Source organism: Monodon monoceros, unplaced genomic scaffold (assembly GCF_005190385.1).
Source record: "Monodon monoceros isolate NGI ecotype Baffin Bay Population unplaced genomic scaffold, NGI_Narwhal_1 Super_Scaffold_21, whole genome shotgun sequence".
Classification (NCBI taxonomy): Eukaryota; Metazoa; Chordata; class Mammalia; order Artiodactyla; family Monodontidae; genus Monodon; species Monodon monoceros.
The window spans coordinates 98,903,901-98,929,091 of NW_021703778.1; the positions used below are offsets into that span (position 1 = coordinate 98,903,901).

The following is a 25,191-nucleotide window of genomic DNA, read 5'->3' on the forward strand; positions in this document are numbered from 1 at the left end:
GAAACAATTCCCTGACATTAACATTAGTCTTGATAAAGCCCCGGACTCCTGGCAAGTATGGTAATGATTTCCAAACTCTGCTGAACATTGGAATCTCCAAGGCATTTTTTAATGCCACCTTGAGTCATTCTGCTTTAATTAGTGTTGGGTAAGACCTGGGAGTTGAGATTATTAAAAGCTTTCCCAGTGATTCTAATATGCAGCAAGATTTGAGAACCACTGAATTATAGGATACTTGGGAGACCTACATGGAAAATTAGTAGATGAGGGCTTGGTAAAAGATAGTGAGTGGCTCAAGGTATTGAAACAATAGAATTCTTTTTGTTGCCAACATCTCCCAGTCTTTGATATAGGCATGGAAAAAATGGACTTAATTGTACTATTTCTTGCTCTGAAATGATTTCTTCTTTGGAAAGACAGCTACATAGCCTCCTTTGTATGTATCTGTGTCTTTCTAATCGTCAACTAGAAAGCTATTTGGGGGTTAAAACTTGTCTGGGAAAGACAGAGAATTCTAGAAAAGACTTCAAAGAATGTGTCTCTTTGTATGCAACAAAAACAAAAGCATAATTCAAGACCATGAAAATGAACAAGCAGGAGGTTATTATTTACTTTCCAAAAACTTTCATTCTGGTTGTCCTTTCACAATTCAAACTGCTCTGTTATGGATATGTGTTGCAAAAATGCCACAACGGTGTAAGTGCATAGTTATTAACTGTTGACAAATTTTTCAATTAACAGATTTTGATTTGCACACCATCTTGCAAAAACATTTCCATTGTATAAAAAGAACTCTTTCTACATATTGTAACATGTTCAATATTTCCTTCCAGGACTTCCAAGCAACCAAATTACAGATGTTATACTAAGTTTACAGGCAAGGAATCAACCCTTGTTAAAAAATTTATCCTCAACTGAGGCAACTTGACCTACCTCTACATTTCAGAGTTTTACCTTCCTGAAATAGAGTTGAGACTGGTTTCAAATGTTTAATAGTGCTGGCAGCCTTGGAGAAAACATTTGTAATGCCTAAAACCAACTAAGGATTAACACTAGAGATAAGGAATTCCTCCATATCAACAATAAAAAGACACAAAAACTCCAGAGGAGAAAAGATTGTCAAAAGTTATAAAAAGTCAACTTCAGAAGAGGAAGCGAAAATGGTTGATGAACAATGCTTAACTTCGTTAGTAATCGGATAAATGGAAATTAACATAACCAAAAGATATCGATTTATAACCATTGGATTATCAACAATTAGAAAATCTAATATCAAGTGCTGGAAAATATGTTACTGGGCAGGAGAATTGGTGTAGTGATATTGGAAACTAATCTGGAAGTATTTGGAAAAATTATAAATGGGTATAATCTGAGACTTTGTAAGCCTGTCCCGGGCATAGACTTCAACATAGTTCTTCCAGATGGAGTACGTGCAGGGATGTGCATCATGGCATAACTGGTGGCAGAAAAGAGCTAAAGGTAATTGAAATGTCCCTCATGAAGGGGATGGACAGGTAAACATGTGTTACACACATAAAATAAAATAGTATAAAACAGCTTCAAATAATGCACTAGCTTTACAAATAGCAACAGGCTATTTGGTATGGTGTGAAATAAAGAAACAATGAAAATCATTTCCAGTTGATTTAAATTGAAAACACGCATGCTCCAAAATAATACAAAAAATTTTCCAAGGACATACAATATTTAAGTAGGATGGAAGAGCGTGGATTAAATACTCTAAGACAGATGAGCATGAGGATGAGAGAAATAGAAGCAGGGATAAGGAATAAAAGGGAAAATAATAAAATTGAATAAAACAAAAGAGAGGCCTAGCATAGGCCATAAACAGGATATGATCAACTCAATTCTGCGCACCTGAAGAGGGAAGGGAGGAAAGAAGAAAAGAGGGAAAGAAGGAAAGAAGGGGATGGAGGGGAAAGAGAAGGAAGAGGTGGAGAAGGGGAGGAAGAAACTGGGCCTATTATCAGATGACTGCATTTGACCTAAAGTTCCCACCACCCTACCTTTGCTAAGCCTCAAGTCACCCTCAGGAGACTGCAGGAGGCAGGTAGCGGCTGGAGACAAATATTCGTGCCAGGATGTAAAACAACATTAGTAATTCCCCTCACCACTCATTTTGTCAAATTAATAAGCTCTCCTCCAGGACTGCTAGAAACCCACCCAGCTCCAGTATTGTCTGAGACTAGGCAACGGCCTCAAAGGGACCGCAAAGGAAGTGAACACTCACTCTGGATGCCTTCAGCTGCCACGTGTGATGTTCGACCGTGTTGAGGCCACCAGTGGAGAGAACACATGAAGGGAGAGAAATTCTCAAAGAGCTCTGGCTGCTTCAGTGCCTTCAGAATACTGTGGAGGTTATTCTGTCCTACAGAGGTGGTTGGCTACCCTTGCAAGGCTTCTACGGTTGCCCCATGCCATGCTCACCTTAAAGTCACGCAGCAGATTGTAGCTTCCCCAAAATGGCCACAAAATATTTTCTATCCCACAGTCTCTTCCAGAGCCTTACCACTCCCTTAGCAAGAGGTGGAGTCTCTGTCCTTTCCTGAGAACCTGGGTGGGCCTCTGTCTGCTCCCACTTACACAGCACGGCATGACCTCTGAGCCGTGGTCACACAGCTTCCACTGGGCTGTGGTTCTCCTAGGACGTTGCCTCTGGGGGTCGCGTAGAAAGAAGTCTGACTGTGTCGAGGCCACACAGGGAGAGGCCACAGAGAGAGAGAGATGCCCAGAATGCTCCACCTGTTTCAGCTCCCTGTGAATAAAACCACATGCGAGGCCTCGAGCAAGAACTGCCCAGTTGAGCTCAACCTCCAGATTCAGGAGCAAATGAGTATTGTTATCGTTTTCAGCCACCATTTGGGGGTCATCTGTAAAGCAGCCATAGACAAACAGACTAGAGGGCTCACCACTGTGACAAATCTCCCCAAGCAAATCCAATTCCACCGAGTTTTAGCAAATAATAGATACCACTGAAGTTTTCTTGGTTATAGAGTACAGGTTGTCTCGCAAACAAGACAAAACTAGTTTTTAAAATCTCCATCTGCGGTAAAACCCCCCAAGTTCCTTTTTAACTCCCCCATCTTTCTCCATCTCTGCCCTGAGAGCCTCCCTTCTCCATGGTGCCAGCTCCTCTGTGTCTCCTGGATTCCACCTGCCCCTCTGTGCCCCCTACCTTCCAATCAATCACCCTGTGACCAAAGAAAGACCCTTCCTGAGCATCGATTCACTTAAAAACTGAGTGAAGTATTGTAAGTAACAAATATTTTGCTACCCAGCAGGTATAGATCTTATTCTACAAACTCGGGCAAGAAAATTGGCATCACCTTATTGCTTCTATATCAAATTAAAACTACTTCTAGGTCTTTTGCCCTACTAATCTGGGGAGAAGGTCAACTTGGTCATTATTACAGTTTCCCTTTCCTCCCAGGGACCCAGGGGGATCTGGAAGGATACTGTCCTTGCTCCTTCCCACTATGGAACCTGTATTAGGCAACATCACTAACTGGGGGACAAACATTCTAGTTAGTTTCCCTTATAAAAACTCCTCGAGTACAGGGTTCAGATTCAGGATCTTGATTCATGGTTGTACTAAGACTTGATTTCCTCAGTACTGACTATATGGGATTTTTGTCACTACTGTAAAGAACTTTTATCATTCACATGCTATTCCATTCAACGCATATTTATTGAACACCTACCTATGCCGGACACTATTCTAGACACTTGGGACACATCAGTGAAAAGACAAAGATCCCTATCCCCCAACTGACTCTAAATCAATCCCTGAATATGAAAGTTGATAATTAAAATATAAGAATTGCACATTTATTCTGCCTAGCCCATAGGAACTATATTTCAGGGTAACCAAAGAGCTTTCATGTGGTAAGGGAAAGTTCTTCTTTAGAGAAGAATAATAACTAATAGATATGAAAAGAATGATAAAATTTTTAAAAGCCGCCATTTTATAATCATTTATGAAATTATTAAGTCAGGCAAAAATTATTTGGTAGGTCGTAAAACCATTAGGAGAGAGGCTTATGGGAAACTTTGCAATGGAAGAGCTGGATGCCACCACCTAGGTATTCAGAGAAGTGAAAAGCTAGTTATTATGTGCCTTTTAATATGATGCCATAGGAAGTACACAGCATTGTTCAAGAAGTATCCTTGCCAAACAATTGAATCTAAATTAATTAAGCCCTAGATTTAACTTCCAGTGTATAGGAAATAAAGGGAAATGAGGCACATGTTAAATAATACCTCAAGGAAGCAATAAAACAAATCCAGATGGTGAGACATTCTGCAAGATACCCAACAAGTTTTTCAATTGGTAAGTGGCACGGAAACAAAGAGGGAGAAACTGTTATAGATGAAAAGAATCTTCAGATTTCGAATCTTAGTGGAATTTATTATTATTATTTTTTTTGGCGGTACGCGGGCCTCTCACTGTTGTGGCCTCTCACGTTGCGGAGCACAGGCTCTGGACGCGCAGGCTCAGCGGCCATGGCACACGGGCCCAGCCGCTCCACGACATGTGGGATCTTCCCGGACCGCGGCACGAACCCGTGCCCCCTGCATCGGCAGGCGGGCTCTCAACCACTGCGCCACCAGGGAAACCCCCAGCACCACTCTTAAGACAGAAGTTTGGAAGTACCTCTGGGTTGAGATCTGCTCTCCTTCCTCCCTGTTCAGTTTCAATAAGAAGCCCCCCAAACTATCTTCATCTACTACCCTGGTGTGGACAACAGTCAGAAGATAGATAGCTCAAGCTTCTTTCTAACCTTGGAAGTGGAGCTTGCCCATGAGGAAATTCGTGCTGGTTCCCACAAACTCTCAGGCATTCGATGTAAGCCCATGTATCAAGAAATATCTCTGACTGCTGTGCAAAGGGCATGGGACTTTATCCGTTCCTCCAGGAATCCTTCTTTGAATTAACAACCTCCATCTTCTCCTTGAGTCTCCATATGAAGCCTTCCTTCAGGCTTCCTGTACACAACTTAGCATTAGTGATTACTGTGTGGTAATGGCAAAGGGTGTATTTGGCCTCCTGTCCCCTGTGCCAGTGTGTCACTGGAGAGCCAGAACGATGTACTTGCTTGCACTAGCACACTGCCTGGTACTCACAGGAGATCAAAAAAGGGTAAAGGATTTTAGATCTTTTTCTTTTGCCACTAACTAGCTGTGTGATCTTGGGAAAGCCATGTCACTTCTCAGAGTCCCAGTTCCTTTATCTCTAAAATGGAGGTGGTAGAAAAGAATGAAGGAAGAATTTGACTATCTACCTTTCTGCTGTCACAAACGAAGGCTTTGAACTACATTTAAATGACCTCAGTGACTATCCTCTTAAGATGACGATTCTCTGGCTACCACTTCTATTTCCCCCCACCTCCCTCCCTAAATCAAAGACACTAACTATTGCAAAAAAAAAAAAAAAAGGCATGAAGCACCCCTGTTCTGGGGGAGTTGATTGGCTACCCTTGGCACCTGCAGAGCAGTTTGCTAGACAAGCTGTTAATAGCAAGAGTCATGCAATACCTTCACAAGGCGCTCTGGGCGCTCTTCCAGCTGCCCTCCCACTACCTCTGTGTCTCTGTCCAGGTGAGGTAGACAGACTGGAGCTTGCATATATCCAAGAACGAGCTGCTCCTGATTTGGGCAGGACATGTTCTGAATCAGAGGCTGTCATCAACCTCAGCCTTGCAGGTACAGCCCCAGGCTATTCACACAGGAGGAGAGAGGTCCTGTACTCCCTTGGGGGCAAACCAAGTCTTTTCTGTATGTGTGTGTGTGTGTGATTTTACTTGTATTCCACAAATGACAGCCACCAGGTGATAGGCCAGGGGAGGTCAGGTTGCCGTAACCATATCAAACAGCTGCTTGGTAGGCCCTTCAGTTTCCTACTTCTGAGAATGCTTTGATCATAGCATACCTGGCTTCTTATGTGTGTCCCCAGGCTGAGCCCTCAACAGTTTCCTCTGAATCCTCATCGAGGAAGGAGCATTAACCCAGCTTTCCCCTACAGCACCTCCAAGCACATTCACAGCTGTCCTGCCATTCCCAGCTCTGCTCTCCTCTTGGGGGCCAGTTCCAGCTTCCCTGAAAATCAGATAAGATTCCTTGAAAGCAGATGAATGAATGATGGCTAACCAGCAAATAATCACCAAGGCCCTAAAGAACCCAGATGCAATAAAAAATAAGCAAACAGGGCTTCCCTGGTGGCGCAGTGGTTGAGAGTCCGCCTGCCGATGCAGGGGACACGGGTTCGTGTCCCGGTTCGGGAAGATCCCACATGCCGCGGAGCGGCTGGGCCCGTGAGCCATGGCCGCTGAGCCTGCGCATCCGGAGCCTGTGCTCCGCAAACCCACCACCAACAAAAAAACACCCTTCCTTTTCAAAAGTCTCCAGCTAGAACAAAATGAGCGGTGGTCTGGGAGTCATGAAAGCGAGGTTCCTATCTTCATACTGACTTTGCCACTAACTAGCTCTGTGACCCTGACCTGCATTCCACGGGCCTCACTGACTTCCTTTGTGGAAGTGGCTCTGGGAGCTGGCAGAGTTGGTGGAATGCACAAGATAAAAACAGAGAACAATTTTAGAGTGGATAACACACATTCGGTCGTAACCTTCCCTGATGCAGGGCTCTGTGCTTGCTTATTAGAAAGCTGAAACAGGGGTCCCCATGGCTTTTTGTGCAAACCCTACTATATCACAGTAATCTTTGTAAAACACAAATCTAGTTCTGTGCCTGTGCTCTCCACCCACACACCCACCTAAACGGTGTCAATAGCTTTTCATAAGTCTTTTTTTTTTTCCCGTAAGTCTTAAAATAATGACCACAGTCCCTACCGCTGCCTACCAGGCCTTGCAAGGGAGCCTCACCCAAACCACCCTTCCTCTCTCTGTCTATCTCCTTACACTCCCCTTTTCAGTCCCCTGAACTCATCAGGCTTCCTCCCAACTCAAGGTTTTAACACCTAGTTTCCTCATTATGTTCCTTACTCCATTCACCCCTCCCCATTCTACCTGCTTAAATCCTGTGTGTGCCTCCTTTCCTTAGACAAGCCTTCCCAGAAACCCCAGGGGAAGTGAACAGCCTCTGTTTTGCTTGTGTCACACTCTGTACTTTTCCTTTGTGGCCCTTATCACTAGCATAATAAATTAACTGTATTTCTTGGTTCTTGAAAAACTATTTGATTGTTTCATGAGGGCAGAAACCACATCTGTCTGGTTCCCTGAAGTAATCTCTGCTCCAAGCATAGTGCCTGGAATACAACAAATGTTCAACAAATGTTTGCTCAAAAAATACTCTTTAAATACTGATTGAATGGAAGAATCCATGAGTAAATGTCCTAAAAGAACTAGATTTTGTTCTTTAACAATAGTATCAAAAAGCTATCCTTTGCAAAACTTAACAATCCTTTTTGATACTTTTGGTGGGACCCTGTAGCACCATATGGACATAAGATCAGAAAGATCAATAAAAGGAAAGAAAAGTGTTGATTCACTTCTACCTGAAGACTTTAAATCTGTGATTGTCACTCTTAACTCTCACCTTTAGCTGTTGAAAGCAACTCAAGAGCTTTGCTAGTGGATGCTAGCTCTGTTTTCTGCTTTCCCTCTATAGCCATGGGATGCCATCTACTTTAATAAGTAGTTCAGCTTAATCCCATGAACACCATCTCCCCGGACAATAACACAGCTCTCTCCCCTATAAGTTCCACCTGCCTGTAATGCACATGGAAGGATCAGCAAAAAGTAATGAGGTCCCTAGGAATTAATTTTTAATCTGCAAGACCTTAAAGGGAAGACCCGTGGTAATATTTTGTTTGTCCACAAGGGGGCAGATTTCAACTTGCGGTCATAGCTCCTGAGAGCAGCAGAGACACTGCCTATTCACATGTACTTTGTGACCATCAACAGCTTTTCACCCCCTGTTTCATATACTCCTGCCGGCATTCTCCCCACATGTGAGCAATGTCTCCTTAGGACTCATACTCAGAGTGATCCCTCATCACAAAACCTGGTCAAGTGAAGCTGATGAAGTCCTGCTGGGTTATACACCTCCTTCCCTAACTTTTTTCCTCTCCTCTGCAGTCTCCCTTTTATGGACTTTTGTTCCTCATCTTGTTAAGTCACTTGTTTTACATACTTTTACAGAATGGCTAAATGCAACCCTACAGAGTGACCTCAAAACACTATCTGGTTCAGAATTTGCCCAAAGCCATGGAAGCCTGAAGCAGCCCTGTACTTCAGCATCTCTGCCTGGAGAAAGTTTGCAACAGAAGTCAATGGTGCTGATATGCAACTTACAGCTGCGAGAGCCTACTTTGTGCCTTTCTTTATGTCCAGTTGGGAGAACTTTTCAACCCTTCTGTAAAGCATTCACAGGTCCATACTGTGGCCGAGAAGGAGAGCTGCTAGAGATATATTTCAGGCATGGCCCTCCCTCAGCCTTTCCCAGAGGGTGGCACACACAGTGGCTAACCCATACTGCAAGAGCCCTCTATTCAAGTCCCCAATACCTCCATGCTCCTTATTCCCCTCTGTGTCCAGGATCCGGGATTCCTTTTTGATTTAAAACAATTCACACAGAGAATTCCCTGACTTCCAGTGGTTAGGACTCTGCTCTGTGGCAATAAATAAATAAATAAGTAAAATAAAACAATTCACACAATTCATTAAACAAGTATTTATTAGGTGTTAAGAACTGTTCCAGCCTCTGAACAGGAGGCTTTGGCAGTAAAAAAAACAACAGCAACAACGATGTCCTGTTCTTGCGGAGCTTCCATTCTCGTGGTTGGGGAGGGAGAATTCAACAAAGCGGGAGCAGCAGCAGAAGTCAGGTGGTGGTACGTGCAAAGAAGAAAATTAAAGTAGAGAAGGGGGAGTAGAGAGCAAAGGGGTGCTATTTCATGCACAGTGGTCAGAGCCATGCAGATATGAAGCGGATAAGATTCAAAGCAGAGAGAAGAGCATGTGCAAAGTTACTGAGGTGGGAATCTCTGAGGAGTACTAGAGGCTAATGTAGTGGGAAGACAGCTGACAAAGGGAGAGACGGTAGGAGATGAGGTCAAAAAAGTGAGGGGAGTCCAAGAAATGGCGAAGTCATGTAGAGATTTTTAAAGCCATGGCAAGGAGTTTTAATATTATATGAAATGAAATGGAGATGCATCAAAGGATTTTAAGCAGAGCAATGATCAGCTCTGTCCTAGGCTTTAATAGGACAAGTTCATGTGCCCAATGTTAGCACAAGTTCATGTGCCCAATGCACAGTGAGGCCAGACAAACTGAAATGTCGGAGTTTGGAGCAAGAGAAAGGTTTATTGCAGGGCCACGCAAGGAGCCGGCTGGCTCTTGCTCTAAAAAATCCGAGTTCTCTGAAGGGTTTCGGCAAAGGATTTTTGAAAGCCAGGTGAGGGAGGGTGGTCGCAGGGTACGTGATCAGCTCATGCACAGTTCTCTGATTGGCTGATGGTGTGGAAACAGAGCGGTGTCACAGGGGTTAACATTATCAGTCCTTAGGCTCCAGGAGGCCTGGGGCTGTGTGCTCATGACCATCAAGTAGTTAACATCTTCCATTTGGGGGTGCGGTTTCACATCTGTAAAACAACTCTGGAAACAACTCTGGAAATGTGCATCAAATACTGTTATCTAGGTATTTCAGAGAGGAGCTAAAGCAGAGGATATGGGGGAAGGCCTGTCCCGGGAAGGTCCCATAGGGTCCTACTTGGTTGCATCTGTGCTATGTTGAGAATAGACACCAGGGCCAACCAGGGAGGCTTGCTAAGGGGCTACTGCACTAGTGCAGGGGAGAGGTCGTTGTGCCTTGGATTACAAAGGTGGTGGAGGAGGTGGTGAGAGGTGTTTGGACTCTGGAAATATTCTAAAAGTACAGCCAACATCATTTGTTACAGGACTGACCGAAGGTTATAAGAGGAAGCACTAAAAGATGATTCCAAGATTATTTGTTTCACAGTTCTTCCATATGTCTGAAGAGGTACTAGAAGTTAAATACTCAGGAGAATAATTAAGAGTGAGGTGAAAAATACCTGTGGTTTCTGGGTCTTGTTCATCAGGTGAGTCAGGGCACATCAGACTGAAATAAGAGGATGTGAACACTGCATACCCAGCAGGTAGGGAGCGAGTAGGGGTGAAGGGCATAACCATGTGGGGACCCCATCCTCAAAGACTCCAATGTAATTGGTTCGGTGTTGGACACCGCAGTGAATGGTTAAATCGTTTTACAGGTTAAGCCTCATCTGCAGGCAGGCTTGAGCGTCCCTGTTGAGAAGTTCACTCCCTGGGTGCTGCGTTACCAGCGACTCCCGTACCCCGACGCACACACCCAAGGGCCCTGGAATGTTAGGCTAGACTGAGGGAGGGAGTCCAGGCTTTTTTTGATGAGACACGTCGTCGCACTTGCTGACCTGCGGAGGTCCCAGCACCCAGTGGGCCCCCAGGCTTACAGTGGAGGAAAATTGAGGGTTATGCGAAGCTGTTAATATAAAATACACCTCCCTAAGTCCTGAAGGAACAATTCGTGGCTAATAACAAAAAAAACTACAAAAGAGAAATGATGGTTGACTTTAGAAATAATGATTTCGTAGAAGAAATACTGTATGAAATATACCTAATAACATCTGTCATTTATCCTCGTGAATTAATAATACAAGGAACATTGGTCTAAAGATACATATAAATCTGCAATGGTGGATTATAAACTGGTGTTCATACTGTAATAGTAGCTACATAGGGTGCTTGCTTAATGTGATGGTGTTTAACATCAATAAATCAGAGGCTTCATGGGAGGTAAGGAAAAGACCAAGACCAAGACCGCTGGCTAGGAAAAGTAGGGCTCGTCCGGGATTTGAACCCGGGACCTCTCGCACCCTAAGCGAGAATCATACCCCTAGACCAACGAGCCACGCAAATCGCGTTTCCATTTCTAAACTTTAGTATGGAAACTTTTCGCCGCGTCCATGGTTGTAAACTCTTCTTTTACTAACTAACTGTGGGCATGGATGACACCTAGTGGAGGAACAAATCACTGCACGCTCTCGTCCAAATTTCCGAATGCAGTGCCACACATCTTTTTTAGGAAAAAAGATTCAGGATCAACATTAATTGCGCTGCATATTTTCGCTTCCGAGTGGGCCAAAGGTGCTGCGGGAATGATGGCAGGCAATCTCATCAGGAACAGTCACAGGCTGAGGGGTGATCCCGTGGCACTGGGGAGGGGAGAAGACCCGCGTTCCCAGCAGGGCGTCTCCCTGACCGGTACCGACCTCTCTGCCCGCTGTCGGCCGGAAAGCTGGGCCCAATTCCGGAGACTTCTGGCTTCGGCACATTACTGACCTGTTCCTGGGCTCGGCCAGGCTGGGACGTCTCTGGCCCTGCCTTACATGCTATGGAACTCACCGCCCGGTGAGCTTCCGTGTTTCCTCCGGGAAGATCCAGGCGCCTTCTCTCCGCAGGACCCCAGACTCAGCATCTCAAGTAGCGAAAGCTCTCGCCGTGTGGCGCCCTCCGTGGAGAGCCCGCCCGAGGCCCGAGAGGACCCCGACTTTCCCGGGTGACCAGCCTAGGTAGGCGCTCCGTACCCGTTAGAGCTAACAAAGGTTGTTGGGTCACTCGAGACTCCCTGCGCTTGTGTAATACGACTCTTTCCATCAATCTCAAGCAATGTGGCTACAAAGAAGAAAGAAAGCACAACAAATCGGGAAGAAAGGGGGAAAAAAGAGATACGAAGAGCCTCCTAAAAGGATAAATATATGAACCATGTGGCGTGAAGGGGAGGAGAGTGGAGGGTACAGGAAATGCTTCGCAAGCATTTATCGCGAGGTAGCGTGGCCGAGCGGTCTAAGGCGCTGGATTAAGGCTCCAGTCTCTTCGGGGGCGTGGGTTCGAATCCCACCGCTGCCAAGTGGTTTTTGTAACACTCTTGGGTGTCACAGCCATGAATGCGCTGGTCCTGCCACTTAAAGACAGAGTTTATTTACTTTCCTCTCTTGTCCAACCGCTTGTCTATACTTGATAGAGAATCTGGGTTTGCAGTGTTTTGCGACTTCTCATGTTTCTGAGTCTTTCATAAGGCAAAGTTCTTTAATGATAGATATTAACACCATCGTAAGGTCATAATAATGCCTTTGAATCCATGGTTTCCCGTTGGTAAGGTGCTAGGACTTTAATATAAACCTGTAAGCTTTGCTTTGCCTTTCTTCACTCAGCCAAAGGGTATATTATGAGCACTTTTATTGTTATTGGCACTGCTCTACTGTTGGGGGGGTACAGAAAAAATGAATAAAACACGATGCCTGCCCGCAAGGGAAGCTCACAAAGCACATTGGAAAAGTAAGCCATACTATTTGAAAACGGTCTCAGAACATTGTAAGACATCATCACGCACACAACAAAGGCAGTGTAAAGGAAGGCAGTGTAGTGATGTGGTGAGGGTGTGGAAACGCTGGGCTCCGCTGCTGCTGTTAGACCACCAGAGTCCTATTCTCACACTACTAGCTGTGTGGCCTTAGGCAAATTGCTTATCTTCTGCGTGCCTCAGTTTCTTCATGTGTAATGTGGAGATTCCTCATGGAAATGTTATAAAACTTAGTTTGCACATGTAAGGTGCTTAGAACAGTTTGGCAATCAAAAAATGTTAAGTGTTTTCATTGCTTAAACACACCTTTTGCCACATTTCAGACCACAGGGCTATCTCTTCCTTTTCTCCCATCTGGGTTGAAATTCCACTAAAGATTAGATAATAAAAGATCAAATTGTCCACAGAAAGCTACAGTAAAAATGTAGAAATGTGAAAGTCCTGTAATTATCAATATAGATATGTGTCATTCTGCTACCCACAGATAAGCAGTTTAGTAGTTTTTTATTGAGGAGAAGTCTGAATTGGGTACTTGGGCCAAAGTGGAGAGACGAAGACTGATTTAGGCTCTCCATTTGTATTGTAAACCAAAACCATGGTTCCTGTCCTTTGGGAAGATTCCAATCTGAGTCTACAAAAGCCAAAAATAAATGCTGTTTAATTGTGGCTTCTGGAAGCCATTAGGTGCACCCAGGAATATGGCAATATTCATTCATTCATTCATTCATTATTAATCACCTACTATACGTGTACACAGGGCTAAGTGCTGAGGGTACTGCAGCGAGCATAACAAAATCTTTTCTCTTGTTGAGCTTACATCCTGAGAGGGGAGGAAAGAGAAGAAAAAAAGAAATAATTAAATGTATATAAATGTGTCAAGTAGTGATAAATGCTGTGTAGAAAAATAGATTTGTACAGGGGCTAGTGATAATTGGGGGCTATTTTGGAAAGAGTGGTCAAGGAAGATGTCTCTAAAGAGGTGGCGTTTGAGCACAGAAGGAATATCTGAAGGAATAATATTCCAGAAAGAGGAAACAGCAAGTGAAAGGTCCATAATAGGAAACAAGGTCCATGTATTTGAGGAATAGTAAGAAGACCAGTGTAGCCAGAAGAACGAGTGAGAAGGAGGAGGAGGGGATTGGAGCTGGGTTCAGTGGGATAGTCAGGGCCAGAACATGCAACGGATTATATTCTATGTGTGAGAAGTTACTGGATGTTTTTGAACTGAAGAGATTTTTTTTTTGGCTTGTATTTTAATAGGATAATTCTGGCTGCTCTCTAGAGTAGGGAGTAGAGAGGAAGTAGGAAGATGAGTTAGAAGGCTATTGTGTGAGTACAGTCAAAAGATGAAGGAGACTAGGACTAGGGTACTAGCAGTGAATGTGTTGGGAAATGGATGAAGGTACACCCAATAGGCTTTGTTGGTAGATTGGATGTAATGTATAGGGGAACTGGACGAATGATGGATCTATTTTCTGAGACATGGATGGTGGTGGAAGGGCAGTTGGAAGAGGAGTGGCAGGAGATCAGGAGTAGCAGTTGAGACATGGTAAATTTCAGATACCTATAACTCATTCATGTGGGGCAAGCAGGTGACTATATGTACAAACCTAGGTCAAGTCTTATGATACAAATTTAAGGATCATCAGTATAGAGACGGTATTTAAAGCCAAATGATTGGATGAGTATATGTAGACTGATCCAAAAAGGAAGACAAGAAGACATCTGTAAATTGACAGTTCAGGAAAGCAGGGGCCAGCAAAAGAGACTAAAAAGTAGCCTCCTGAAATGAGTATAGTATCCCTATGCTGCTGGGAAGTCAAGTATGATGAAGAGTGAGAACTAACCTTTAGATTTGGAAACAAAGTCATTAGTGACCTTGACAAGAGTGATCTCCGTGGAGTGGTGGAGATAAAAGTCTGATTATGATCTTGAAGGACTTGGAGATGCTATGTTTGTATGCTGATGGGAATGATCTTGCACACTGGGACAAATAGTTGTTGTGTGTTAGGGGCTGTAGCAGGGAATGTTGATTGCAGAAATCAAGCCCTTGAGTAAGGGAGAGCAAAGGGGATTCATCTGATGAGAAGGTGAAGGAGTTGCCTTAAATAGGAGATGACAAAGATGAGCCTTGAAACAGGAGGGAAGACAGAGAATATGAGTGTGGATGTCGGTGAACTGGCTGCAGGAAGGGGATATAGTTCACTTCTAAAGGAGTTATTCTTTTCTGTAATAGTTATTCACTTAATAAAGAAAGTTGATAAGGGTCCACAAAACATTTTTTAAAAATTTAGCCTTTAAAATTTGCCTTTGGGGATTTACATTCCCTCCTTTCTCTGCTGCTCTGCTAGAGTTAACAGAATTCGTTCCCTACTCAACAGGAGTGTTTGTTTTTTTAAAAGAGGCGGAGGTGGGGGGGGGAGGAGAAAGAAAAGACACGACACTATATGATAATACATAAAAACTCCTTTAAACGATAATTATCACACTCATAAAATGGTGATTATGTTAGTATGTTTGAGATCCCAGTTCCCTTGGGGAGGGGGGGCGGGGGGGATGGGGAACAGACCCCCGTATTTAGCACTATTTGAAGTTGCCAAGCAGTCTCCCAAACACTATTTTATTTTACTGAACGGGGTCCCTGGAGGTAGGCAGGGAAAGGGAAAGTGTTACCATTTCCATTCCACAGCCGATGCACTGAGAGGTCAAGAGACTTACCCGCTCTCGAAACTGCCACGTCCGCCTACCCGCCGGGGAGAGTGGCGAACCGCTTCGTCAGACAGAATTCAATAGATAACTTGGAGCTGTCCCTAACTTTGCTATTTCACATCCTCGGGGGCCTTTGCTCAACTTTTCAAAGCAGAGTAAACAAAATGCTGTAACAGACGTATATTAAATAAGTTGTTTATTAGAAATGAAATACGTTATTTATTAGAAGCAGGAAAACGGGGCTCGTCCGGGATTTGAACCCGGGACCTCTCGCACCCTAAGCGAGAATCATACCCCTAGACCAACGAGCCACCCTTTTCCCGATTTTTAATTCGGCCCCAAGGCTCACTCACGTCACTAGGCGTTTTTCAAAGAAATGTGAATCTGAGAGCCTTCTACTGGCAGGAATGCGTGTTTGTTACGCCAGCTTGCACAAGCCTCACGCCGCTGAGAGGCATTTATCAGCAGCTATGGTGGATCCAGACCGGGTGAGCAGCAAGGGAACTATTATGCGTCCATTTTGCCTGAACATCCTCTCAGGCGCTGCCGAGGAGAGGTGGTATCTGCCGAGCACCGCCGCGTTGGCACAGTCTTTCGGCCCCTGCCGCTTTGAGGCCTCGGAGGGAAAAATGATCCAGAAGGCCCCAGCGAGATTTGAACTCGCGACCCCTGGTTTACAAGACCAGTGCTCTAACCCCTGAGCTATGGAGCCTCCGCCCGAGGTGCTCTTCTGTATTTTCCATATTATAGATGTATTCAGTACGCCTGGCATCTGTCAAATGAAATAGAATTTTGACCCAGGCAAAAATCCAAGACATTCTACAAAACTGAAATTTTTCCATGTCCTGTCAACCTCTCGAAAAGGCTCCACTTGGAGCAGAGCCACTACTAGACTGTCTTCTAGTCCCTTATCTTGATACTCTGCTGAGACATCGACGTCTGCGCCTCTGGTGCCCAGAAAGGATGCATAATACAAGAACTCTAGATACCTGGGCACACGGGAGACCCACCTGAGAATTAAGAGGCGCATATAGAGGTTATCTGATGGGCAGGGGGGTTATGGTGCACTCTCTTCCCTTAATATAGTGGTAAAATCTGCGGAGCAGGTGAGAAGAGGTTTACCACGCGGTTTTGTCCTTTCTGAACAGAGCCCCATACCCTTGTGTATTGGAATTAATACCTCCCTCTCAAACAAAGGTCCAGGGTTAGGAGCAAGCATGGAAAAGAGGTGCTGGGGAGGAAGATTTTAATCCTTCCTTAAAGACATATGGATTTACATATATCTTTGGTTTGAAAATAATACAATTTTTTTTAAAGGATTGTGTTTTCACTTTTTAGAGACCCTGTTTTTGTAAGCTAGTAAACAGGAACTAAAATTTTATTTATTTAAATAGGTACAAAAAATCTTGTACCTATTTCTTACTGCAAATATAGTCATAGACTAGAACACTGGGGAAAAGGCACTGATTCACACAAGCCCAAGAAGCGAACCACTTCTGTTTAGTAAGGTTTAGATCCTCTGACCACAGGCCTGCTAGCGCACTCACTATTTTTTAATGTCATTTGTCAAAAATCATGAAGTCTGTAAGAAATCTGAAAGCTCATGGCTCATTGTCTCCTTTCATTTTCGTTGCATAAATGTAAAACATGGTGACACTGACCTTACAAATTTATAAGGAAGAGAAATTCCCTATTTAGACAGATTAAGTAAGGCCTTTATGGCAGATAGTCTAGGTTCAGGGATGAGTCATGGGGAAGCATCACACTGTTGTCCTAAGGTGAGATGAAGGTGTACAACTGCCCAGGGCCAAGAATGTAATAGATCTTCTGTGGCTTGACAAGAACTGCTCCTCCCAACACTCCCTTGGTGTTCAACCTTCAGTCTTTCTACACCAGGCAATATCCTCCACTCCCCCAACCCTCCACCCAATGGAACTACGAGGCTTTGTTTTAACTGACTGCTGTGCCCGTGAGAATCAAGAATCAGGTTGCTGTACCCCATTTGCCTACACAAGGCATTTTACTGGAGGAAACCTCCAAGGTGCTCAGCATGATAACCTCTTTGAACCTGAAGACAGACATCATAATCCTTAAGGAAACAGCAGGAATATCGAATCAACACTCTGAATCACAGGCGTTGTGTTATGTTGGTGAGTGTTAAACTGAGTATGTGGTGTAGTGGTCAGAGAACACCTGGGGCAGTTTTTCAGCCTTGCAGAGTCACAGCGACCTAGTTCTGTAAACAAGGTTCATTATTATCAATCATCTTTATTATCGTTACTATTTTTGAAGAGACAGGCCTTCTGCAAAATTGCTAGAGTCAAAACTCTGTCCCCCGCAGCTCTCTCATCCCCTCCCCCATGCTGTTTCTCCTCCTCTCTTTACTCGTTATTCTCTGGTTGTAGTCTTGGCTCCTTGGACCTTTTGCTAGAATCTGTTTCCTCATCCTCACCTGTCACAATTCAGCAAGCTTACTTCTATTCCACCTATCTCCTATCCCTGAAGGTTGTCCACGACCTTAGGTCAATCTCCCTCATTCTCCCAGCCACTGCCCACTGCTCACTTTGGTTGGCCTGTCTGATTCTAGAAGGTTCCAAGAGTCCTTCCCACTAGTTTATTAGACCCAGAGAGCAATATCAAATATGGACATGTCCCAGTGTGCTCTGGATATCAGAAGCTCGTCTCTGAAACAACTTGACTCTAGTAGAGATCTCAGGAATATTTTTCATTACTTTTTTGTTTGTATTTCTTCCATTTCCCCTCAACTTTTTTTTTTTTTTTTTTTTTTTGCAGAATTTTAACCCTAGAGTGGAAATAAATGAAGACCAACTAAATGAGAACAAGCAAAGGCTATTTATTCAGAGCTTGCTGTTGCGAGGGAGTCAGCCACCATTACTTGCGTTTTGGCAGACACTCAAAGGTAGACTCAGGAGTGAAAAAGCGTTATAGAGGAAAAAGGGAAGGCTCAGGTGCCGCGGACCAGCCAGACGAAGAAGACCAAACCGACCAGAGCCGGTAGGGAAGCGGTGAGGAACTGAAACAGCACCGACGAATGGGGTCAGAAGGACCAAGACAACTGATGGTTGCAAGGCAAATTTTATTGTGCTACAGTTGCAGATTATATAGACTAGAAAAGGGAAGGTTGCCAGACGGTGGTTTACATTATCTGAAGACTGTCTCGGCTCAAGGTTAACTTCCCTGGGAGAAAACCCATAAACCCAGAATCATCAAAAATAACCTGCACGTGCAGGGGGCAGACAGCTTTGCTTGTCTCATTTTACATCCTCTCTGATCTCTGGGCCCTGGTGATTTATCTCCCATGGAATGGAACAAGGAGGGGAACAAGTAGGGACAGTCCCCTCGAGCAGCGGCGGCATGCCTGGCACATCCGCAGCCTGCTCTCAAGGCTGACTGCTTCCCACACTCAGGTGCCCTGATTGGAGGCTGCTGGCCTAGGGAAGCTGCAGGTGGGTTAACTAGAAGCCAGGTATCCTATGTGATTGGTTCGGGATGCATATTTGACTTTGTCTGGTTGATCCTAAGTTGGAAGCAGGGACTAGTATCAGGAAGGCTGTTACTAATCAATTCCTGGCCATTTGGAGCTGTTACAGGGCTTATTGTTTGGCTTCCCGGACTCTTACTAGACATAGTGGTCAGAGTTCCTACAAGTCTGACTTAAAGATGGTAGGCTGGCTTCCTGAGCTGGTAGATAATGGATTGGTTTCCTGAGCTGATTTCTGCAGGCTGTGGGCCAGAGTTCCATTGTTATATATGGTCTGACCTTTGTCCATTTGTATATTCAATCTGCCACTAGAGGAAAGTTGAAAAAAACAGTACAGTAATACCTGTATACCCCTAATTTAGAATCACTAATTATAAACAGTTGCCACATTTACTACTTGTGTTGCCATAGTGTGTGTGTGTATGCACATTCATTCTTTTAAGTTTATATTGTATTATTACAAAAGGAGAAGATATTTTCTTTTACTCAAGTGCAAGCTCCCAAGAAACAGGGATAATAACCTTGTTTGTTTTGTATCTAATATCTATGATCCTTCATACCTAAATACCTCAACAGGCATCTCCCAAAATAAGAATTAAGAATAGAAGCATAACTTCAGTACCATATCACACCTAACAACATTTATAATAACTCTATGTAATCTAACAGTCCCTATTTTCAAATTTCCCCAATTGGTTCCCTCTAATTTTTTTTAAAAAATCTATATTCAAACCATATTTCTCATTGTGTTTAGTTTTAAAGTCTCTTTAAGTCTAGAAAATTCCCCTTCGCTCAGCCTTTCTTTTTTCATGGCAGTTGTCTTACAGGAGGTCTCACATTCTAGATTTGTCTGATTATTTCCATATATTAGATTCAATTTAACATTTGACTTTGATGATTTCTTCATGACTGGATTCAGCTTACATATTTTTGTCAGAAACACTACCTCACAGATTTTTAATACTCTGAGGAACCCAATAATTTTCCAGGACAGATGTCTAGGCTGTAGGAAAAATTAAATTTTTAATTACCCAAGCAGAAAGAATGAAGTCTAATAAGATTATTTTATCTATTTGCATGAAAATGCATTGTGTACCACTCAAGAAGCTTTTGTTCATGAAAGAGACCTCCTCTTTTTTGGGGGGGGAATTTTATTTTATTTATTTTTTTATACAGCAGGTTCTTATTAGTTATCCATTTTATACATACTAGTATATATATGTCAATCCCAATCTCCCAATTCATCACACCACCACCCTCTCCCTGCCACTTTCCCCCCTTGGTGTCCATACATTTGTTCTCTACATCTGTGAAGAGACCTCCTTGATCTCGTTGGGTGAAGACCCTGTAATTTTCAGCTTCATTGACCATAAAGTACCTTAAAAAGTCAAGGATTAATATAGAAAAGTAGGCACAATTACCAGAGCCCAGTCAATTATTCACCTTAGCAACATCCAAGTACATCTGTGGATAGGCAGACTGATTTCTAAGGTACATAGATTATTTATCTAAAATATCAAGGAACATGGCTTTGTAAAACTTTAGCCAAAAAAAAAAAAGTTGTACTTGCCTCAATTTGTGCTTTCTTAAATTTATTTTCTTCGGTTTCCACAGACCTCTCACCCTTGGGAAACTGAGGCTGCGCTCACTATGGCAACCCTCAGTCACTACTTGTGTTGCCACCTAACCACTGTGTGTGTGTGTGTGTGTGCGCGTGCATATTCATTCTTCTAGATTTATATTGTATGTATTACAGAAGGAGAAGGAGGTATCTTCTTTTATTCAATGGCAAGCTCCCTACAAGCAGGGATGTAAACTTGTTTATTTTCTGCACCTCCCCAAACCTGACGAAATGGTGAGTGCAGATTTATCTGTGGGTTGTGTGCTACCTTGAAGGGCCAAAGGAAGATCCTATTTCTCAGTTTCAAAAATGCCTCTTGGTAGATGTTCCCCACTAGCCTAATTCTAAGTGCCTAAATCCATTATAATCACTCTTGTGTGCCCAAGCTGACCAAGACTTGAGCACTTGGTACTCTGCTGTATTGGAATCAGAAGCTGGGAAAGGTAGTAGAGACATCAAAGAATAAAATCAAATGTACATCAGACTTGATCTTCTTAAACCCAAAGCAGCCAGACTATTATAATATTTTGCAGGGACTGAGTCAGGGCAGGGGAAGGATGTTATTGCTACCAGCAGGATGAACAGAAACAAAGAATAAAGAATGTCTCATAAGCTTCATCTTTCCATTCTGCTGACCATGCCCTAGTTCAGGGTTGCATTTCTTTTCACCTGAAGCTTGCAGAGGCAATCAATCTGGTGAGATTGCTCCCTTTTGTCCCACCTCTTCCATAAACTCCAGTAAACATTGTAAGGACAAATAAAAATTTAAAGTAAGAGGCTTAATTTTCCCTGTTGAAAATAAGGGAAGGGATTTCCTTTCCCTTCTCTCCTTTTTCTTTGAACAGTTATTTTAGAAAATTCATAAGTATAAATACGTCGCAGTACTTTGCATTAGTGTTATGGTCAATGTGATAAACATATGAGACCACAAAAAAGCTAAGTATTTAAGTAGGGGCTCAATAAATGCTGAAAAGACTATCTGATACATCCATCAAAAGGAACATATTATTTACCGTATTTAATTTTTAGTGAGATTTTTATAGTACATGCAGAAAGGAGCCAGACCAATACCTGGATGGCTCTCTACTGGAGCTAGGGAGAGAGATTTACAGAGAGACCTCCTATAAGACAACTGCCATGAAAAAAGAGAGGCTGAGAGGAGGGGAATTTTCTAGATTAAAAGAGACTAAAGAAACATTAAAACTACATGCAATGAGAAATATTGTTTGAACCTAGATTAAAAAATAATTGGAGGGAGCCAATTGGGGAAATTTGATTACATAGAGTTATTATAAATGTTGTTAGGTGTAATATGGTAGTGAAGTTATGTTTCTATTCTTTTTTTTTTTTTTTTTGCAGTACGCGGGCCTCTCACTATTGCAGCCTGTCCCGTTGCAGAGCACAGGCTCCGGGTGCGCAAGCCCAGCGGCCATGGCTCACGGGCCCAGCCGCTCCGGGGCATGTGGGATCTTCCGGGACCGGGGCACAACCCCGTGTCTCCTGTATCGGCAGGCAGACTCTCAACCACTGTGCCACCAGGGAAACCCTATGTTTCTATTCTTAATTCTTATTTTTAGGAGATGCCTGTTGAGGTATTGCAACGTAGTGCAAGTCTGGTGGAAACTTTCAAATGCCCTATTTGAGCATAGGACAGTTGAAACATAGATTGAAACATAGAGTACTTGTAAAAATTCTCTAACCTTTGAGGAATTTGTTAAGATGCCAATTCATAGTCCTGAGATTCTGCATTTCTAATCAATTACCAGGAGATGCTGATGCTGCTGGTCCTTAGACTACACTTTGAGCATCAAGACTTTGAGGTAAATTTCCTGCTTTTATATACATTTTCATCACCTGGACTATTGCCAAGGTATAGATAGCAGGAAATCTAAGGTTAAATTCTCCAGTAATATTGCAGAATGCTAGAGCCTAAAATACTAGTATCCCACACTGAAAACTGAAGGAACAGGCATGTGCCAGACAAACACAGCACATTTTATCTTTATCAGGCATCACTCCAAATGTCTTCAGATAATGGACAATTAAGTATTTGGCAAGGTTGGCACTCCTCTAGGAAAGCTGAGACTTCTGGCTTTCAGGTCTCTGTGTAACCCAATGGGTGGTCCATTTCTGTGGGGAATGGATCAAGGATCCTCCCCCAATGAAGGATCCAGTAAGTTCAAGACAGGCAGTGAGTGCTCAAGCAACATCAGGTGATTGAATAGGGGAAGCCAGGCACGCTGGTTAGTAAAGGAGACTCAGCCTGGGATATGAGAGTGTGGTACTTTGTCCTGATAAGAAAGTGCTTTGAAGTCTGTCAGTTTGTGGAGCCTGAACATGCAGCCCCCTGGGATCAAAAGGAGCTCTGCTATAATGACCAGGTTCTTTCTTGTTAGCTGGTTCCTTTTACTGCCTGACCTAGCACTAAAAAAAAAAAAAAAACACACAAAAATCAAGGGCTCAGGTCACTTCCACCTTATGAGAATCTCGTAGTTTTTTGAATCTGTATTTTTAAAAAGAAGTCAAAACATTTACAGAAACTGTGGTTTACTTAAATGTGCATGTTTATCAAATTAGCACTAACAGAGACTTAAATATGACTATATAATCTCATTTCATCATCTCATCAGTATGAGCCTTCCCAAGACCAACCCATAGACCCCGAGTCTCTTGCCTGGTTCAGTACTAGACAAAATAGTTCAATAAATATTGATATTTTAAATATCAATACTTGTTCTCTCTCCTACCATCCACTCCCTACCTCCTTTCAAGGAATAAAGAGCCCCAGGCCTTTTCTGTCTTTCAAATTGATGCTTCCTCATCTTATGCACAAAACGTGTGTGGTTGCACAGGATTTCTAGGTTCTCTCCAATTTGAGATTAGCATCAGTCTTTCCATTGCTGTGGCGTGTTGCAAAGACTTGCGTGTACTGCTGGAGGCAATAAGCTCACATTCGCTTTTATCTGAGGATTCTCAAAAAGTGTGAAAACACAAAGTGAAGTTTCTCAGAAGTCGTACCCTTCAGCCAAAGGGGCTGGCGATGGCTACTTGAACCCCTCCATCTCCAGTGATGTGGAACATAGAAACCACACCTTTGCCCATTCCGCTAAACTAGCTGGTCTTCGCCGCTAACCATCTCCGAGCGTGCGCCTCGCTCCTGACTCCGGTAGCTTCTGGAGAGAAAGAGAACTTAGTTGGAGCCCAAGGGTAGACATCCAGCTCTGCCCCGGGAGCTCAGATTGCCTATCAACTGGGACCAGAGGGAGGGAACGAGAGGACGAAGCGGAGCGACCAGGGTGGGCATAACCCGGTGTGGGCGGGGGTGAGACGGGGGCGGGGTGGAGGGGACTTGGTTCAGAGGGCAGCCGGGACTGGAGGGGGTGGAGGGTTGATGGGGAGCCCGAGGAGAGCCCGCCTCCGGCCTCGGACCCTGGGAGCCCCTTCCTAAACCGGCCCCAGCCTTCTCCCACTCGCCACTCCCACTTCCCGGCCTCGGTCCTAAATTCATCCGGTGCTCCCTGAGCCCTATTTCCAAGCAGCTTTTCTAGTACTTCTTTTCTGTTCATCGGCCCCCACTCCCTTCCTGGAAGCAAAGACGGGAACTAGCAGGACCTTCGCCCCGTGAAGATCCAGTGAAGAACAATTTTGCCTCTCTCTAAGCACCCCTGACCCCGACCCCTCAAGCCACCACGGAAGGACTTCGGAGAGCCCTTGGGCAAGGGGAGGCAAGAGCAGGGTGTTTTTTATGAGTGATCGAGGAGGAGAGTAAGAGTTAGGAAGTTAGGAAACTTTAATTAGACTCCTAGGAGAATTTCTGCATCCGGAGACCCAGACATGGTCAATCAGAAACAGCAAAGAATATATGTAACGTGTAACTCAGGACTTTTAGCGCCTACTAGAGGTCATTGACGGGTACGAGATCCCACTTGGGTGCTGGAGATCCCCGGGATCACTTCTGCAACTTTACTTAGCCTTCCCTCTACTCCATTCGAAAGAAACGATATGGAGCCTAGTGGATCCAGGACCCCAGGGAAACCCGGGACCCACTCCTTTCCGGTGTGGGAACTTTCTTGGATGTAACCTCCCTCTGGCAGTCACCCTGGTCCCTACATAAGGGAAATGGTTCAGAGGCTACATACGCATGGGTCTACCCCAGAGTGCTATTTTCAAAAAAATTAGACCCAATCTCTCCATTCTGACTGAACCTGCAGGGGATGCGATCAAGGATTTTCTTTTTTATCGGTGACAGGCTTACCAGATCTGTCAACGGAAGGGGATCTCCGGCTCCATTCGCACTGTGAGTTTCACAGCCACAGACCAACGACCCAACAGCGAGGAGTTCCTTATTCAGTCTTCTGTAATCACTTGCAATAAGTCGCCAGTGAAATGGGGTTTTGTTTTTTGTTTTTTGCTTTTCCCTTTCGGCGTGGAATTGCCTAGGTTAAAGAAAAGGCGGAAGTCTTCAAAGGATATTCACGCTAATATCATTGACCACTTTCTAGCTCACTTCCCAGGCCTGTGAGAATGCGATGGTTTCTACTCTCTCCAAGTTTGCTCAGAACCCTAGGTGTAAATGAAAACAGTGAAGGAGACCCGACTAACCATGAAGAAAATTCAGAATGTTGAGCCTGGGGTCGGTAGTAAACAGCTCAAGGATGAAAAATTGTAATCGCATGCGGTAGTGTGGCCGAGCGGTCTAAGGCGCTGGATTTAGGCTCCAGTCTCTTCGGGGGCGTGGGTTCGAATCCCATCACTGCCAACCGTGTTTTAGTCTAGCTGTAAATCCGAAGTAATACAGAAACTCCGATTAAATCCCAAGCGATCTTCTTTCTTCCAGCAAGAATTACCCCGGAACTTCCATCAGTACCCGCTCTCCGTCCTCCCGCTGCCCGAGAAATACGTATTACCGAATATCAAGTCGGGTTACCTCGGATTCCTCCTGACATCCCGTGCCGAAACTAG

The 25,191-nt window shown here is 44.0% G+C and overlaps 5 non-coding genes across 5 annotated transcripts; 2 read left to right on the forward strand and 3 right to left on the reverse strand.

The window, feature by feature from the left end:
• Window positions 1–10,873: 10,873 nt before the first annotated feature.
• TRNAP-AGG lies at window positions 10,874–10,945 on the reverse strand. Its single transcript has one exon. It is a non-coding gene; the product is annotated as a tRNA-Pro (tRNA).
• Window positions 10,946–11,861: 916 nt separating this feature from the next.
• On the forward strand, window positions 11,862–11,943 carry TRNAL-AAG. Its single transcript has one exon. It is a non-coding gene; the product is annotated as a tRNA-Leu (tRNA).
• A 3,402-nt stretch (window positions 11,944–15,345) lies between these two features.
• On the reverse strand, window positions 15,346–15,417 carry TRNAP-AGG. The gene has a single exon. It is a non-coding gene; the product is annotated as a tRNA-Pro (tRNA).
• A 328-nt stretch (window positions 15,418–15,745) lies between these two features.
• Window positions 15,746–15,818, reverse strand: TRNAT-UGU. Its single transcript has one exon. It is a non-coding gene; the product is annotated as a tRNA-Thr (tRNA).
• Window positions 15,819–24,906: 9,088 nt separating this feature from the next.
• TRNAL-UAG lies at window positions 24,907–24,988 on the forward strand. Its single transcript has one exon. It is a non-coding gene; the product is annotated as a tRNA-Leu (tRNA).
• The last annotated feature ends 203 nt before the right edge of the window (window positions 24,989–25,191 follow it).